Here is a 16031-nt window from a genome sequence, read left to right as displayed (position 1 = left end):
ATTTCCTCCTTTGCCTTTTCTTTTTTTCTTCTAACTTCATTTTTTTTCGGAAATTTGTTTAGTGGTTAACGACCCCCCCCCGATTTTTACAGCAGTATTAATTACTGAACATCATAAATATTTCCAAGCCGTTCACCCCCTCATAGTCTTTGCTTATAAAATCAACCCCCCCCCCCCAATATGACTACATAAATTGTAGATGGAAGAAAGCTTAAAAACCCAGAAAGCAGATGCCTTTGTCGGAAATCGGGATACCTTTAACACCATGAGCAAACAAAAATTAAAAAAAAAGAAACGGCTACGAGAAGGGAAAGAAATAGAAGAGAGGAGAAGAAAAGAGTATAGATAGGCAAGTAGAATAAGAAAGGGCATGAGCTTGTGATGCAAATGACCTAGGAGTAGATTTAACGCATACTTTAGGTAAGGGGAAACAAGAATGGATGAGGGAAGGGAGTTCCAGAAAGATGGGCCTGAGTGCCTTATGGATTGTAACATGAACTCTTTATTGACTTTACCAACATGATTTTTAAAAGAACTTCTTGTATTATAAGAGTGAATACTGCTATTAAGAGAAAACATGTTATTTAATGCATGTGGAACAGGGTTGCCAGATCGTCGCTAGTCTTTACGGCCAAACTCAACAGATTTTGCGGCCAAATTCGGCCAAACAATTTTTTTTCACGGCCAAATTTCACGGCCAAATTTTATCTACATTAGGAAAAAATTAGACATACCCCTATACCCAATTAATTATACTATGTGCTTCCCTATAGAGCCTGCATACTTTAAAAAAAGTTAGATCTCATGTAAACTGTGCGGAACGGGTGCTGAAGCGGAGAATAGTTCGCAAAGTCAGTACATGGGTGACTATCGACTCGAGGAAAACGGCCGATGAAAGCACCATGCATTTCGATCTAGTTCATATACCAGCTATATTTGAGGAGCATTTAAAAGATTGAGCTTTTTTGTTTTGTTTTGTTTTGCCAATAATCATATGCCAAGCTTCATGGGGGATTTTCAAACTCACGACAAAAAAAGAGAGAGAGAGAAAATTATAGTTGAGGATGTATTGAGAAAGAAGAAACAGAAAAAAATAGAAAACGTAATATGTAAAGTTGGGCTGCTTTTGATTACTTTTAATCACATTATATAGCCAAACACTGTTTATTTTGCAATTACATCTTTATATGGTCATGACTAACCAAACATGTACAGCCTTCAGATAACCTGGATCCGCCCCTGTTGGAGCTGTGATTTTCCTCATTTCTTTCTCTGTCATCGATCTCCATCCTACTTGCCGCATACGAGTAGGCATATTTTTATCACATATTTTTAGTAAAAGCCCTGATTTTAAATTGTGAGACACACCTACTCGATTTTAAATCCTAATAGATATCCAATAAAAAAAGAAGAGAGAAAAAAAGACGTAGAAAAGAAAAAGAAAAAAGAAAGGAAAAAGAACTAAATATTTGAATTTTACTTTATTCAATTACTTTTTTTTTTAAAGAAAACAAACGTTAATAATATAATATATATGATGGCGAAAATATGATGATGGTGACTGGTTGCCAAATGAAAATAAGAATCCCCTCCCCAACACGCAACTAATCTCGCGTTTTGAGAATGCATGCTGTATATCCATGAAGCTTCATACGTTAGCTAGATCAGGGCTTAATCCATGCAAAGTACACGCCGTGGCACATGCCTCCGTAGACCTGACTGCATTTGTATATAGACCATAGAGATGTATACTAATATCGCTACATCTCTATGACATAGACCTATTTAAAGTGATTTTCTGATCAATTTTTCTATCTGATTATGAAAAAGGCCGAAATGAAAACTCACGGCCAAGATTTCTGTTTTACGGCCAGAATACGGCCAAATTTCTTTGGCCGTGAAATTTTGTTTTTCACGGCCAAGCTACTTTTTTTACGGCCAGATTTCGGGAATCTGGCCGGAAAAAAGGCCAGTTGGCAACCCTGATGTGGAAGGATTTGTTAGTGATATTTAAACAGTAAAATCATTGTGCAATATTTATTGAGTTGGTATATGTTCAAAACGTTAAGAGATATAAAAATGGGTTTTGATGGGGCTCTAAATTCTGCATGGGTACATATTCTTAAGACTCTCTTTTGTAATGTTTAAATACCCTGTAAACGTGATCTATAAGTGTTGCCCAATACATTATTGCAATAAGTTAAGTGGGGTAGGATAAGAGTATTATATAATAATTTCATAATTATTGTTTGGGGTAAAATATGACACAATTTACTAAGAATGCCAGTGGTCTTAGAAATTTTGCATGAGATAGATTGTGTATAATGTATCCAAGTAACTTGTTGGTCGATAGTGCAACCTAAAAACTGGACCACTTCAAGTCTGTTTAAAACTGATTGTTTTAATTTCACTGTAAAATTTTCATTCAATTCATTAGGAAAAGCTTTTTGTTTATTATGAAAATACATATAATTAGACTTCTCAACATTGACATTATGTATGTCATTTTTTTATGAATCGGAACAACTATTGCAAATTTTGATTTAGATGGAACTATTACTGTGGTAATAGATTAATTTAAAATATAAGTGATAGGAGTTACAATAGTATAAATAATAGCTTTATTGACTTTACCATTCAAATAATCAATACCAGATAAATTTGAGGATTTAAGAGATTTAGCAACATTTAACACTTCATTGTCATCAATAGGTTTTGAAAAGAGTGATTTTCAGGTATTATGTGCAACATGTATTGTTCAAAATCAAAAGAATTATTCTCAATTGACATATGTTATTTATTACCAAGGTTCACAAAAAGATCATTAAAGGAATTTGTAATAGCTTTATTATCTTCAATTTTTCACCATTTACAATCATATACGTTGGTAAAGTTGTATTCTTATTTCCTATTAAGACTTTTATAATATTCCAGGTATTCTTAAGGTTATTTTTGTTAACTTGAAATTTGTTATACAGTGCGTCCCAGAAAAAACAAAACCGATATTAAGCGATGATTTATCATAACTTAATCACAAATACAATAGACAAATGACCTACCAATGTAAAACTTAGAATCCCCTCTTTCATCTGATATTCTTTAGATTATTTATCATTCACGCATGAGTGAGCAAAAGCAATTTGAAGAAAGGATACCAAAACTCATTTGGCGGGGGTATCTGAAATTTTAAAAGAAAATCACATACCTAAAAAGTTCGATATCTGTTCTTTTATTTGATACCTTAATCACAAAAAATGGCTAAGAAGTGAAAAAGTTATGTTCCCTCGAAAGAATGCTTGTATTTCCATAATTTCATTAAATAAACGTGTTTTCACCGGTTTCCCACAGAAGCTATCGCATGGTTAAAGGATAAATATATTGATTATGAATATGGCCTTATTATATATCAGTGGAAAGGTCATGATGTGGAGATTATCATTTGGCCATTCAAAAATAACGAAAGTAATACATAAGGTTGAAATCGCCAATTGAAAAGCGCTAAAATGCCTCTCCGAAATACGCCTCCCATCGGTCTCTGAATTGACTCGAATTTGATGACGTGTATAAGTGTACGAGAGACGTGATTGGCTTTCCCACGGCAAGCTCCACTCGCAAAACCTGTTGCGAGGGTACGTTTTTCTCCACACTATCACTGAATACTTCGATCACGAAATGAAAGAAAACCCAGAAGTTAATCTAGATTTTGGATTTTCAAATTGATGATTTTGAAGATGAAGAGAATGATGATGAAATTTCTAGCTCTAGTGACGTGGATGGAGGTAAATTAGGGGAATTACGTCTATGATGATGAGTCGGGACAATTCAACTTGCATGCCGATTCGCTACCATAACTCATGCAGCTGCTAGTGCTAGCTGCACGCACGTAGGCCTGCCGCGGGCCAAAATAAATCCATGAAAATTCCAGCCTGACCATCCACACAGAGTCTTCTCTCTGTCAAGGCTCTAAGGAAGGAAAATAATGATATAACTGTACTTACAAACAAGTGAATATATCCTAAGGAAGGCAACTCAACTCAACGAATAGCAGCAGACGATATTCACCGACGATAAACTTCACGTGGTTGGGATAAATGTCACTCGTTCTGTTAGATGTAATTTCTACCTCATTATTTTGACAAAATTACGAAACTCGGGGAATTATTTATCCATATAAAATATAGTAACACCTCGTACTATTTTTGAATTACGATAAAACCTTTTTGAAGCAAAAAGTTTAGGTAAATTAGAATTAGATGTAAAAGAGCATCCCCAACATGCGTAGCTCGTATGTGATTGTAAATAAACCTTCACATACACACATTGCTTGCTCGCCTTGGCTGAGAGAGTAGGTGCACGTGTTGCACAGCTCTCAATCTCTGATCTCTCCACTAACTGGATATGCGGGGAGGGTCCTTTGTTTGAAGCCCGCGAGTTCTATTGTCCGCCATACCAGTTAACCCAAAAGGAACGCGATCGCTCCACTAACATGTGCATTGTGAGCGATACGCTAGCTGTCTGCACACTGAAGCTCTCATTGCTTTTCATACAAAACTTCATATATTTAAGGTGCCAGAATTCGCAATTTTCTTGAAACCATGGTACTTTCCCAGAACATTTCGGAAACACAATTTTAAAGGAGTTGGTGTTTTTCTCACCTAAGGAAGAATGGATGAAATCCTTGACTTGTCTAGCCAGGGGTATTTTGGAGGTTTGCCAAATAACATCTTAGGGATGGGCGAGGACTTTCTAGGTTATGCAGGCTTATAACGCTGGGCTTGAAAACCCCTTTTATTTAAGTCCACCCCCCAAAAAAATCAAACAAGCATAACACCGAAAAATTCATCGCTGAAGTAAAACTTTAAAATATAACTTTCATATTTTACTTCTGATTTTGATTAAATTTTCAGCATATTGTGTGGTTTTTCTCGCTATTCAAATAATCTTTTCCATGAGGTGGACTCGCCCTTTAAGAGTGTCTCCCTCTCCCTCTCCCTCCGTCACATCGATCGACCCTCTTCATTTATCCTCTCCCCAGTTTGTTCATATAGGTAGCGGGGGGGGGGGGGGGGGTCCTGTCCCCCCTAAACTTTAGGTTGGGGGACAGACCCCCCAAAATTTATGTTGAAAACCTTTTTGTACTTTTTGCTTGTCAATTTTGTTTCCTGCATCCCCCCTAAATTCAGGTGGACCCTCCTAAAATTGTTGTGGTCCGGCCTACTAAATTTTGGTTGATAACCTTGTTTTTTGCTTGTCAGATTATTTCTTTGTTTTGCATCCCTCCCTAAATTTGGGTTGATACCCCCCCTTTTTTTTTGCTCCACCGATACATTTTTTTTCTTTGAAGACATTCATCATTTCAAAAGTTCTGTGCAATTTCTGAAGTCTGTAAATCCGTCTCTGTAGCCTAATGTCTTTTTTACGTACTTAAAAAAAAATAAGTTCTTGGGAAAAATAATTAGATTTATTGTTGACAGAGAAATATCACAAATTCACATGCCACAAGTTATATTAGCCTCCTAAAGTCCTACCGTACATGTACCTCTAGCTTGTAAATTTTATTGTCCATTCCAAGGAAATTAATACAAATGAAAGATGAAATAATTTTCAGAATACATTGTAGATCTAGTCCTTGACCGAAAAATCAGTCTACTTCGGTCAGGATCTGTGCTTCGCAAAAAAATATTTTTTTTTTACTCCTCCGAATCGGCAGATTTCCAGTCTTCACTTAGGTCAAGTTTCAGAATACAGGCTACACGGTCAGTATTTTCGTGTCTCGTGATATTCTTCTGTCCAAACATGACTGATAAACTCATAAAACATGGTAACAGTTATGAATATTAATAAACTGAATATTTAGTTGAATCATGGTTTGAATTCATCACGCTTCCAGAGAAATCACAACAATCGATAACCCCCCCCCCCCTGGATTTTTAAAGTTTTAGAAACTTGCTCTGGTAATTTAGAATTACCACACATGTATTTGAGCACATGGGACTACATAAAGTCTACAACTATGCAGTTCACCAGCTTGTCTTAGCTGTGAAAAGTAATCCCCTTTTCTCTGTTTCCAAGGTCGTCCCGATTAGTGCAATCATACGCGGCACAGAACGGCATCTTTAACTTTGTATCAGGTATAAATTCACATTGAAAAGTGCTGTAATAAGAGTTGATCTGGTAAGTATAATTAAGAATTGACACTATTGCCGTGAACCAGACTCTACTTCGATTTTGGCTTTTTTGGGGAACTCGGCGTGCGGAGGTACCAACTTCCTGTGCTTCAACGCGGAATAGGCCAATCAGCGTTATTGTTCCCATCCAGATAAGGGAGAGATCAGTGCTCTCAATCGGCATTTTGGATGGTTTGTTTACAATCACATACGAGCTACGCATGTTGGGGATGATCTTTTACATCTTATTTTAATTTACCTCAACTTTTTGTTTCAAAAAAGGTTTTATCGTAGTTTAAAAATAGTACGAGGTGTTCCTATATTTTTATATAGATAAATAATTCCCCGAGTTTCGTAATTTTGTCAAAATAATGAGGTAGAAATTATATCTAACAGAACGAGTGACAATTTATCCCAACCACGTGAAGTTTATCGTCGGTGAATATCGTCTGCTGCTATTCGTTGAGTTGATTTGCCTTCAGATTCGGATATATATTCACTTGTTTGTAAGTACTGTTATATCATTATTTTCCTTCTTTAGAGCCTTGACAGAGGGAAGAGACTCTGTATGGATGGTCAGGCTGGAATGTTCATGGATTTATTTTGGCCCGCGGTAGGCCTACGTGCGTGCAGCTAGCACTAGCAGCTGCATGAGTTATGGTAGCGAATCGGCATGCAAGTTGAATTGTCCGACTCATCATCATAGACGTAATTCCCCTAATTTACCTCCATTCACGTCACTAGAGGTAGAAATTGCATCATCATTCTCTTCGTCTTCAAAATCATCAATTTGAAAATCCAAAATCTAGATAAACTTCTGGGTTTTCTTTCATTTCGTGATCGAAGTATTCAGTGACAGTGTGGAGAAAACGTACCCTCGCAACAGGTTTTGCATGCAAGTGGAGCTTGACGTGGGAGAGCCAATCACGTCTCTCGTACACTTATACACGTCATAAAAAAACCCAATTTCGCGGACGTAATCGAGCGTGTTTGAAGCATTTAGAGAGAGAACTTTAAAATATCAATTAAGTGAGTTTCATCGGTCTCCATGATAAATGATGTACACCATCGTGTTCTTCCTATTTCCCCCTTTAAGTTGATATGTAATTCCTCATTTTTATGATTTTCAATATATTTCTACTTAAACAAAAGGCTTAATGCATGGCTGATCGTCAACAAAACCGAGTGTCGAGTGAGTTTGAACGCTAGCCTGTAAAACCTCTTCATTTTATGAAATTATTGAATTCAAGCCTTATTTCAAATAACCAGAACTTTGTTATTTCTTGACCACTTTCTGCAATTAAGGTATCAAAATAAAGAGCAGATATTGAACTTTTTAAAAATGTGGTTTTCCTTTTGAAACCCAGATACAGCCCGCCAAATGCCTTTTTGGTATCCCCTATTCAAATTGTTTTTGCTCACTCATGAATGAATGAGAAATAATCTAAGTAATTTCAGATGAAAGAGGAGATTCTAAGCTTTACAATCAGAAGCGGATCTAGAGGGTGGGGGTTGGGGGGGTTGCAACCCCCCCAAAAAAAAATCCGGGGACCATTTTTTTAAATCTTATCTTTTAGAAAACGCCATTTTCACACACAGATTTTCAAAAATTTTCCCTACTGTGGGAGGGGGGACACCCCCCTCCACACCCCCCTCGCTCGCTCCGCTCGCTTGGACTCGGTCGCTACGCTCCCTCGCATACCACCCCAACCCCCCTTTATAAAAAGCTGGATCCGCCCCTGACAATGGTAGGTTATTTGTATATTGTATTGTTGATTAAGTTATTATAAATCATCGATAAATCTCGGTTTCTTTTTTTGTGGGACGCACTGTAGTAATAATCTTTTCGAGCCTTAAGCAATAGTTTGTTTACTATATTACGTATATTTCTATATGATTTTTCGTTTGCTATAGTAGCATCTTTGCTATAGTAGCATCTTTGCAATATTTTTTTGGTATAACCTATGTTTTTTACGTATTAGTTTGACTAATTCCATCGTTTACTAAGGTTTGTACATCTATTGTGAGTTTTGTTTTACTGTCATTATCAAATTGTTGTCATAAATATTTTTGAGGGTGTCACTGAAAATATTATAAGCATTATCAACATTAACAATTTGTAAGTTGACTAGATCAACCTTTAAAGCATGTAATGTGTCATTTATTTTACGATAAGTAAAATAATCAATCTTTTGAATAATTTTGTGATGATATGTTACTTGAAATATTGGAAAGTGATCGGTAGCATCACAATAAAGAATCCCAGGAATTATAGACGCACATATATTATTGGTTTAAATATTATCAATTAATGAATGCAGAAGTTTAGGTAACCCTCCTGGGTTGATCAATAAGGGGTAAAAAAATAATGAGAAAATATCATGTTTGTGAAATCACTAACATCATTTTGGAGTATTTTCAAATTATCAATATTGGGTCATTCCATGCCAATTCACCCAATGAATGTGCAATTTTGCACCCGACCCTCTCTGAATTCGTTGTAAATTGGTACACATAAAATTCACCATGGCCCACGCACAAAACAAAAAAAATTAGTCCAATTGGTCCGTCGGTTCTCGCGCTACGGCCCGCCCTTTTCTCCTTGTTTGACAAAAATGGGCGTGACCCTCAACTTTCAATGGCCACTGCGTCGTAACGTGTTGACCAATTTTCATGAAACAGGTACCATTTATTAGGAAATTCAGAGAGGAATCCAAAACATGCATCAAATAATGTATTGGAGCAATTTATAAGGTCGTGACCTTTGACCGTTACTTTGACCTTGAGTTTGACCCCCGGACAAATAATTTTTTTACTTGATTTTCATGTATGTTAATTATTAGTATGATATTGACAAAATATGTTAAAATCAATGATGATATTTTATTTATTCACCTTTTAAAACTCTTCCAAAGATACCATGAAATTTCACTCTAGTCCTACATACTGATATTCATGTTAGTAAAGTGTTAACCATTTACATGATTTCTTCCAATCTTAAGTTACAGTATGCATGCACATGAAAAGAAATTAAGCTCATCAGTTCACAAATGAAACATTAAACATTTATGCTCATGAATAGGTATCTGTTTAGGCAATTTGATGTTCAGCAATATATGTCATATATATACATATATATATATATATATATTCTTGTTAGTAAATAGGCATATACTCAACAATTTGATGATAAAGTAAACACTTTACTAACAAGAATATATATAAATATATGATATATATTGCTGAACATCAAAATGCCTAAACAGATACCTATTCATGAGCATAAATGTTTAATGTTTCATTTGTGAACTGATGAGCTTAATTTCTTTTCATGTGCATGCATACTGTAACTTAAGATTGGAAGAAATCATGTAACTGGTAAACACTTTTACTAACATGAATATGAGTATGTGGGACTAGAGTGAAATTTCATGGTATCTTTGGAAGAGTTTTAAAAGGTGAAGACATAAAATATCATCATTGGTTTTAACATATTTTGTCAATATCATACAAATGATTAACATACACGAAAATCAAGTTAAAAAATTATTTGTCCGGGGGTCAAACTCAAGGTCAAAGTAAAGGTCAAAGGTCATGACCTTATAAATCGCTCCAATACATTATTTGATGCATGTTTTGGATTCCTCTCTGAATTTCCTAATAAATGGTACCTGTTTCATGAAAATTGGTCAACACGTTACGACGCAGTGGCCATTGAAAGTTGAGGGTCACGCCCATTTTTGTCAAAACAAGGAGAAAAGGGCGGGCCGTAGCGCGAGAACCGACGGACCAATTGGACTATTTTTTTTGTTTTGTGCGTGGGCCATGGTGAATTTTATGTGTACCAATTTACAACAAATTCTGAGACGGTCGGGTGCAACCACTGGGTGAATCCAGATGGAATGACCCTATTGAAGTCACCCATGATATAAGTCAATTTATTTTCATTTGAAAGTCTTAAAAGTGAATCATCCAATACATCAGTAAAAGATTTAATGTTAGATGTTTTCTATAAACTACACCGACTATAACTGGTTTGTGTTTATCATTATCTATTTCAATGAAAATTGATTCAAAATCATTCAATTGGGACATGATGTCATATCTGACTTTATAATGAATAGAGTTCAATATTAACATGCCAACACCACCAACTCTTCCATATTGACGGTCAGAGTGAATGAATGTATAACCATATTTATTAAATAGAATGGGGGTATTAATATTAATCCATGTTTATAAAAAAACATATATTGTAAATGTGAAATCAAGATTATTTAAATATGCACTAATGTTATCGGAATGTTTTACTAAGGCTCCTTGAATTAAAGTGGATAAAGCTAAAACATTTATATTTGACTTGCCTATTTTGGTAATTCATTGTCTAAATAATTTTCACATTTGTCAACTGAATCAGGAATAAATTCATTATCATTTGTATGGCAAGAATTGGCAGTATTTGAGTCACTTTTACTATTTACAACATGTACATTATTACTTAAAAAAGTTAATGCACTGAATTGTTCACTTTTTTGTTGGTTCTGTTGAGGAAAAAATTACATCAATAAACTCATTATCAGAAACATCATGAAATAAGAGTATGTCAAATATACATTGGTTACATAATTGCAAGGTACACATACATGTTCTGGAGGTTCTATCATTATGATTAACCGTTTCCATACATCAATATAATCATTGTTCTGTATTAAATAGTAAAAAGACTACAATGTAATAAGATCAAAATTATCCTGAGATAAACTACATGTTTAGAAAGATACATTATGAAAAATATGATTTGTGTTACATCAAGAATGAAAATACAAAATACAAATAAACATATATGCAATATATATAAATGAATTGCAATGAAAAAAAAGTTCAGCTATATGCAAAGTACAAGAAAGGACATTATACTAACAAGGTGAAAAATAAACATAGTCTATATCAGTTCATCCTGGTAGGCGGTCGAGGTCTTGTTTACTTGTAATAAGTTTCTTAAAGGAGAATGAAACCCTTGAAACCAGCTGAATCCATATCAAAGAGAAAAATCAAAGAAACATATTGTTGAAATTTTGAGGAAGATTGAATGAATAATAAGAAAGTTATGAGCATTTGAATATTGAGATCACTAATGCCATGTAGTTCCTCATATAGGCAATGCGACCAAGATCTGTGATGTCACACACGTACAACTCTCTCATTACTTTAGTACTTATTTCACTTATATTCTCACTTTTATAGAGTCTATCACAAGGTGAGGTGTTCCCTTTATGAGAGGACAAGTACAGAGGTTTCACAACATTATATCATTGATGAATCGTTTGTCATATGATTAGAATGAGCTAAAAGAGATGTTTTGGGGTATATTTTCAGTGTCCAAAAGGAGAGAGTTGTTCATCTGTGACATCATAGATCTTGGTCGCATTGCCAATGGGAGGATCTCCATAGCATTAGTGATCTCGACATTCAAATGCTCATAACTCTTCTATTGCTAGTCCTATTTTACTCAAACTTTTGTTGATCTTATTCTTTGATTTTTTTGCTTTCAAAAAAGCTAACTTGCTCCAAGAGTTTCATTCTCCTTTAATGTCTGTGTTGTTCTCACCAGTCAAGGAGATATTGCCTCAAAATATTATCCTGGCATATTAAAGCCTATTTTTACAAGAAGTTACCTCACCCTTTTTCGTACTTGACATGTATTTGAAAATATCGTCTTTTGTCATCTCCATTGGAGCAAACTGGCATTTTTGTTGTATCGGAAACAGCGGAAGCAGCTTTTTGCCTCAATAGGGGCTCCAAAATGGCAGATTTTCCCACAAAAAGGCAAAATAGGAATAATGGGTAGGTAAGTTTGGCAGCCCCCTGAGGGGGTAGGCTCCAATTCCCGAGCAATTCCTTATATGTAGCTGATAGAAAAAACAATACTCTTTCATCTCCATATAGTTTTAAGACGATATATCTGGCTTGCTTTACAGCGGAAACAGCTTTTTGCCTCAACGGGGGCTCAAAAATGGCAGATTTTCCTATAAATAGACGAAATATGCAAAATTGGTGGATAACTTCGGCAGGCCCATGAGGGGCTAGGCTTCTATTTCCTAGCACCTCTTTGTATGCAGCTGATAGAGAAAAAAATATTTTTGTCCCCAAGTAGTTATAAGACGATTTAAGGTGCTTGCTTTACAGCGGAAACAGCTTTTTTTCTCAAAGGGGGATCCAAAATGACAAATTTTCCCATAAAAAGGCAAAATACGAAAAAGGGGTGGGTAACTTGGACAGGCCCCTGAGGGGTTAGGCTTCGATTTCCTAGCACTTCTTTGTATGCAGCTGATAGAGAAAGAGGTACTCTTTTATATCCAGGTAGTTATAAGACGATATGAGGTGCTTGCTTTATAGTGGAAACAGATTTTTGCCTCAATGGGGGTTCGAAAATGCCAGATTTTCCATGAATAGACAAAATTCGGAAAAGGGTAAGTAATTGTGGCAGCCCCTTGAGGGGGTAGGCTTCAAATCCTTAGCACTCCGTCATAAACTATGTAGCTGATAGAGTAAAGACTATATACTTTTCCATATATTTTATGGCAATTTGTGTGGCTGGGTTTACAACTGACATAGCTTTTTGCCTCAATGGGGGGTGTCCAAAATGGCAGATTTCCCCAGAAATAGGCAAAATAAGGAAAAGGGGTGGGTAGCTTCGGCAGGACCCTAGGGCGGGTAGGCTTCGATTTCCCAGCACTTCGTTATATATATGTAGCTGATAGAGAAAAGCCTCCTATTTTGTGATTTCATGACAATAAAAGTGACTTTACTACAAAGCAGAAATACTTTTTTGCCTCAATGGGGCCTCAAAATGGGAGATTCTTACATTAATCATGTTAATAGACAAAATACTGAAAATTGGTAGGTGACTTTGGCAGCCCCTCTGAGTGAGAAGTTTGCCAGCACCTCTTCATTTATAACAGATACTAATAGATAAAAGGTTACTCATTTGTCTTAAAATGATTTCAATTGAAAAAAAGAAGGTTTCCTACATAATATAAATGCTATCTGCCTCAAAATGGACTTCAAAATGTCAAATTTTCCAAGAAATAGACAAATGTCGGAAAAAGGATGGGGGACTTTGGCCTCCCCCTTCTTTCGGCCAACGAAACCTATAAAAGAATTCCCAATTATTACAGATTATATCCCAGTGAACAAGAAATGCTAATTGATTCATGCAGCGTTGGATTTTAAACTAACGGCACTACAAGATTATGAAAAATAGCCCATATTCAAAACAGATCTGAAATGTTTGAAAATATTGCCAAAATCTTAATTTTTTTATGAATAACGCATATTTAGTCCCACTGTAGTTATATAGAGCATCATGTTTAATAACACAAAATCACTTTATCGTATCATTCTTTTCAAATCTACTTGAGATAGTGGATAGTGGATATTGGCCATGAGTGTATTCCTATTTTGAAGGTTTGATATCTGAATTTCACTTTTAAATGGTATTGTGACGTTAGAGCTGTCACCCAGCAACATTTTGATACATGAATGACGTATTCATGGCACATACAAGCGGAGATATGACAACTTACATTTCACCTTACCCTTAAAGGTTATTAATTGTTTCCTTTTTTTGTTGCTATTTTATATCGCTATTTAAATTCGTCTGTAGAAAAAAGGTGATACCACAATTTGAGACTACTACCCACCTAGCAGTAATCTAGAGGATCCATACTATCCCATTGTGGTGTCAAACCTTTTCTGTGGTGTGGGTTGTACGAACTCCTTAAATAGGGCCCCTATGAGATTTTGCTCCCGGATCCCGGACTATCAGATTTTGTGACCACTCTAAGCCCCGCCCCTCACTCAGAGAACGTTTTAGGTAGATTGTAGCGATGATTTCTTTTTTCGTTTGTTCAATTTTACTAATTTTTTTGGATGATGGAAACTCCAAGAATGAATGTTAAATATTATTTTCAGAATATTAATTTATTTTGTAAAAAAAAGTAAGACACAATATAATCATGATTCTTGTAGTTTGCACATCAATAAAAACACATAGTCTGATGGCATTGTATTGCCGTTCTTCAGCTAAATTTCGCTACCCCTACCAAAAATACACCAGCCAACAACAGAGTCAAGACCTTGATCTTCTGCCTGGCCGCGCCGAAACTTCCCCGGGGTCACATAACGGGGCGCGTACAGCTGGCCGCACTGCACTGGTCCTCTGTTATCTGGACGCGATTCGACATAGCTAGATATGGACCTGAATGATTTGGGCTAGGTCTGTAATTGTTATGGCACTAAGGCAGTTGAGCAACGATAAATGTTCAAGGTTAGAATCTTTATTAAACGTTCAATGTAAGGAGGCTAAAAATATAAAAATGAGAATCTAATATCCACAAATCCGACTGCCTTTTGCCATCCATCAGGCAGAAATCGAATGCAGCCACACTAGCAAAGCTAAGTCCTAGACCTAGTCTGTCGTTAGACCTAACATTAGACCGAAATTATCTGGTCCAATATCGAGCCTGGTATATCCTGACAGGTTTTGACTTGTGAACTATCAAGGGGCGGAGGTCTCTGCCACAGTTGCTATTTTCATTCTATAATTTTACACGAATGTGTGTTAGCATGCCTGCAGAATTAAATGCAAATACCAGCCAACCGTACCCTACCTCCGCACCGGCCGGGGCGAGGCGCCGGGCGCTGTCATGCCATATGGCACCTGGTTGTGTAGCTTGCTTAACGCATTAATGCGGTGCAGCAACCTTACACATCTTCGTTATCACAATTGATACGCAAAGTCATACAAAAATGTTACCATTACAACGCAATATTTCAGGGAAAATAGAGATCTAAATATTTCATATTTTTAAGCATATCTGATGTAAAAAAAAATTCAAGCAAAAAATGGGGAAATTAAAAAAAAAGTCAACTCTAACATTTATTACAAAAAGTTCTGTGGTCACAAAATAAGCTTGGTCAAATCGGGATGAAATTAGCAGATTGGTTTATTTAATGACAAAATTCAATCCTGCTTACTGACGATTAACAAAAAAATACAATAAATTGTGATAGTTTTATATTTAAAATGTGTTACATTATTATCACATTAAAAAAAAAATTTTACTTCTATTATTTGAATCTAGTATTGTCATAATCTGCTAGTTTTCCTCTAAATTTTTGTTATTAATCCCTGAGTGTATTGTGTCGTTGTATGGTTTCGTTGGCATCAACGAACGTAGAGGGCAGCAACACACAAGCGTGTTGCTCTAAGGAAGGTCAACTCCGCTCGAATTTTGTGACCACTTTAAAAAATAAGGTGGGGTTTTGGGAAATTTGTCGAGTTGATTTTTTTTCATTTGTTAATTTCAAATATTTTTTAATGAACAGTTATTAGATCGGTTATTCTGGGTATAAATATTAAAAATATTACTTTTATTTTTAAAGAAAATATTTAGCTTAAATAATCATGATTTTGACATTTTTCCTCATTTTGGAATATTAAGCCTGTGACGAGGATATCTCATATCTCTTATTTTCTTCTGCTGAATTTCGCTGCACCACTAATAAATGCATAGACAACCACCGTAATAATCGAGGTCATTTTTCTGGCCTGGGTGCGCCGAGTCTGGGCCGGTCGCGCATCTAGCTAGTGACGTTGATGATGCGCTGGGGCTTCAGGCGACTCGTCATAGATCTAGCAAATTAGACAATGACGTCTAATTTGCCTGGCCTGATTTGAAGTGTAATGGCTTTAGGGCTGATGTTTATCAACGATGATTGTTCAAGGTTAGATTTCAAATTTTAAATGTCATTTGACTTTTAAGTCTATAAATCTGAAATAAAGGCGTTGTATCCCCGAAA

The sequence above is a fragment of the Lytechinus pictus genome, chromosome 8 (assembly GCF_037042905.1).
Source record: "Lytechinus pictus isolate F3 Inbred chromosome 8, Lp3.0, whole genome shotgun sequence".
In the NCBI taxonomy this organism is placed as follows: Eukaryota; Metazoa; Echinodermata; class Echinoidea; order Temnopleuroida; family Toxopneustidae; genus Lytechinus; species Lytechinus pictus.
Note: the sequence above shows the minus strand (reverse complement) of the source record.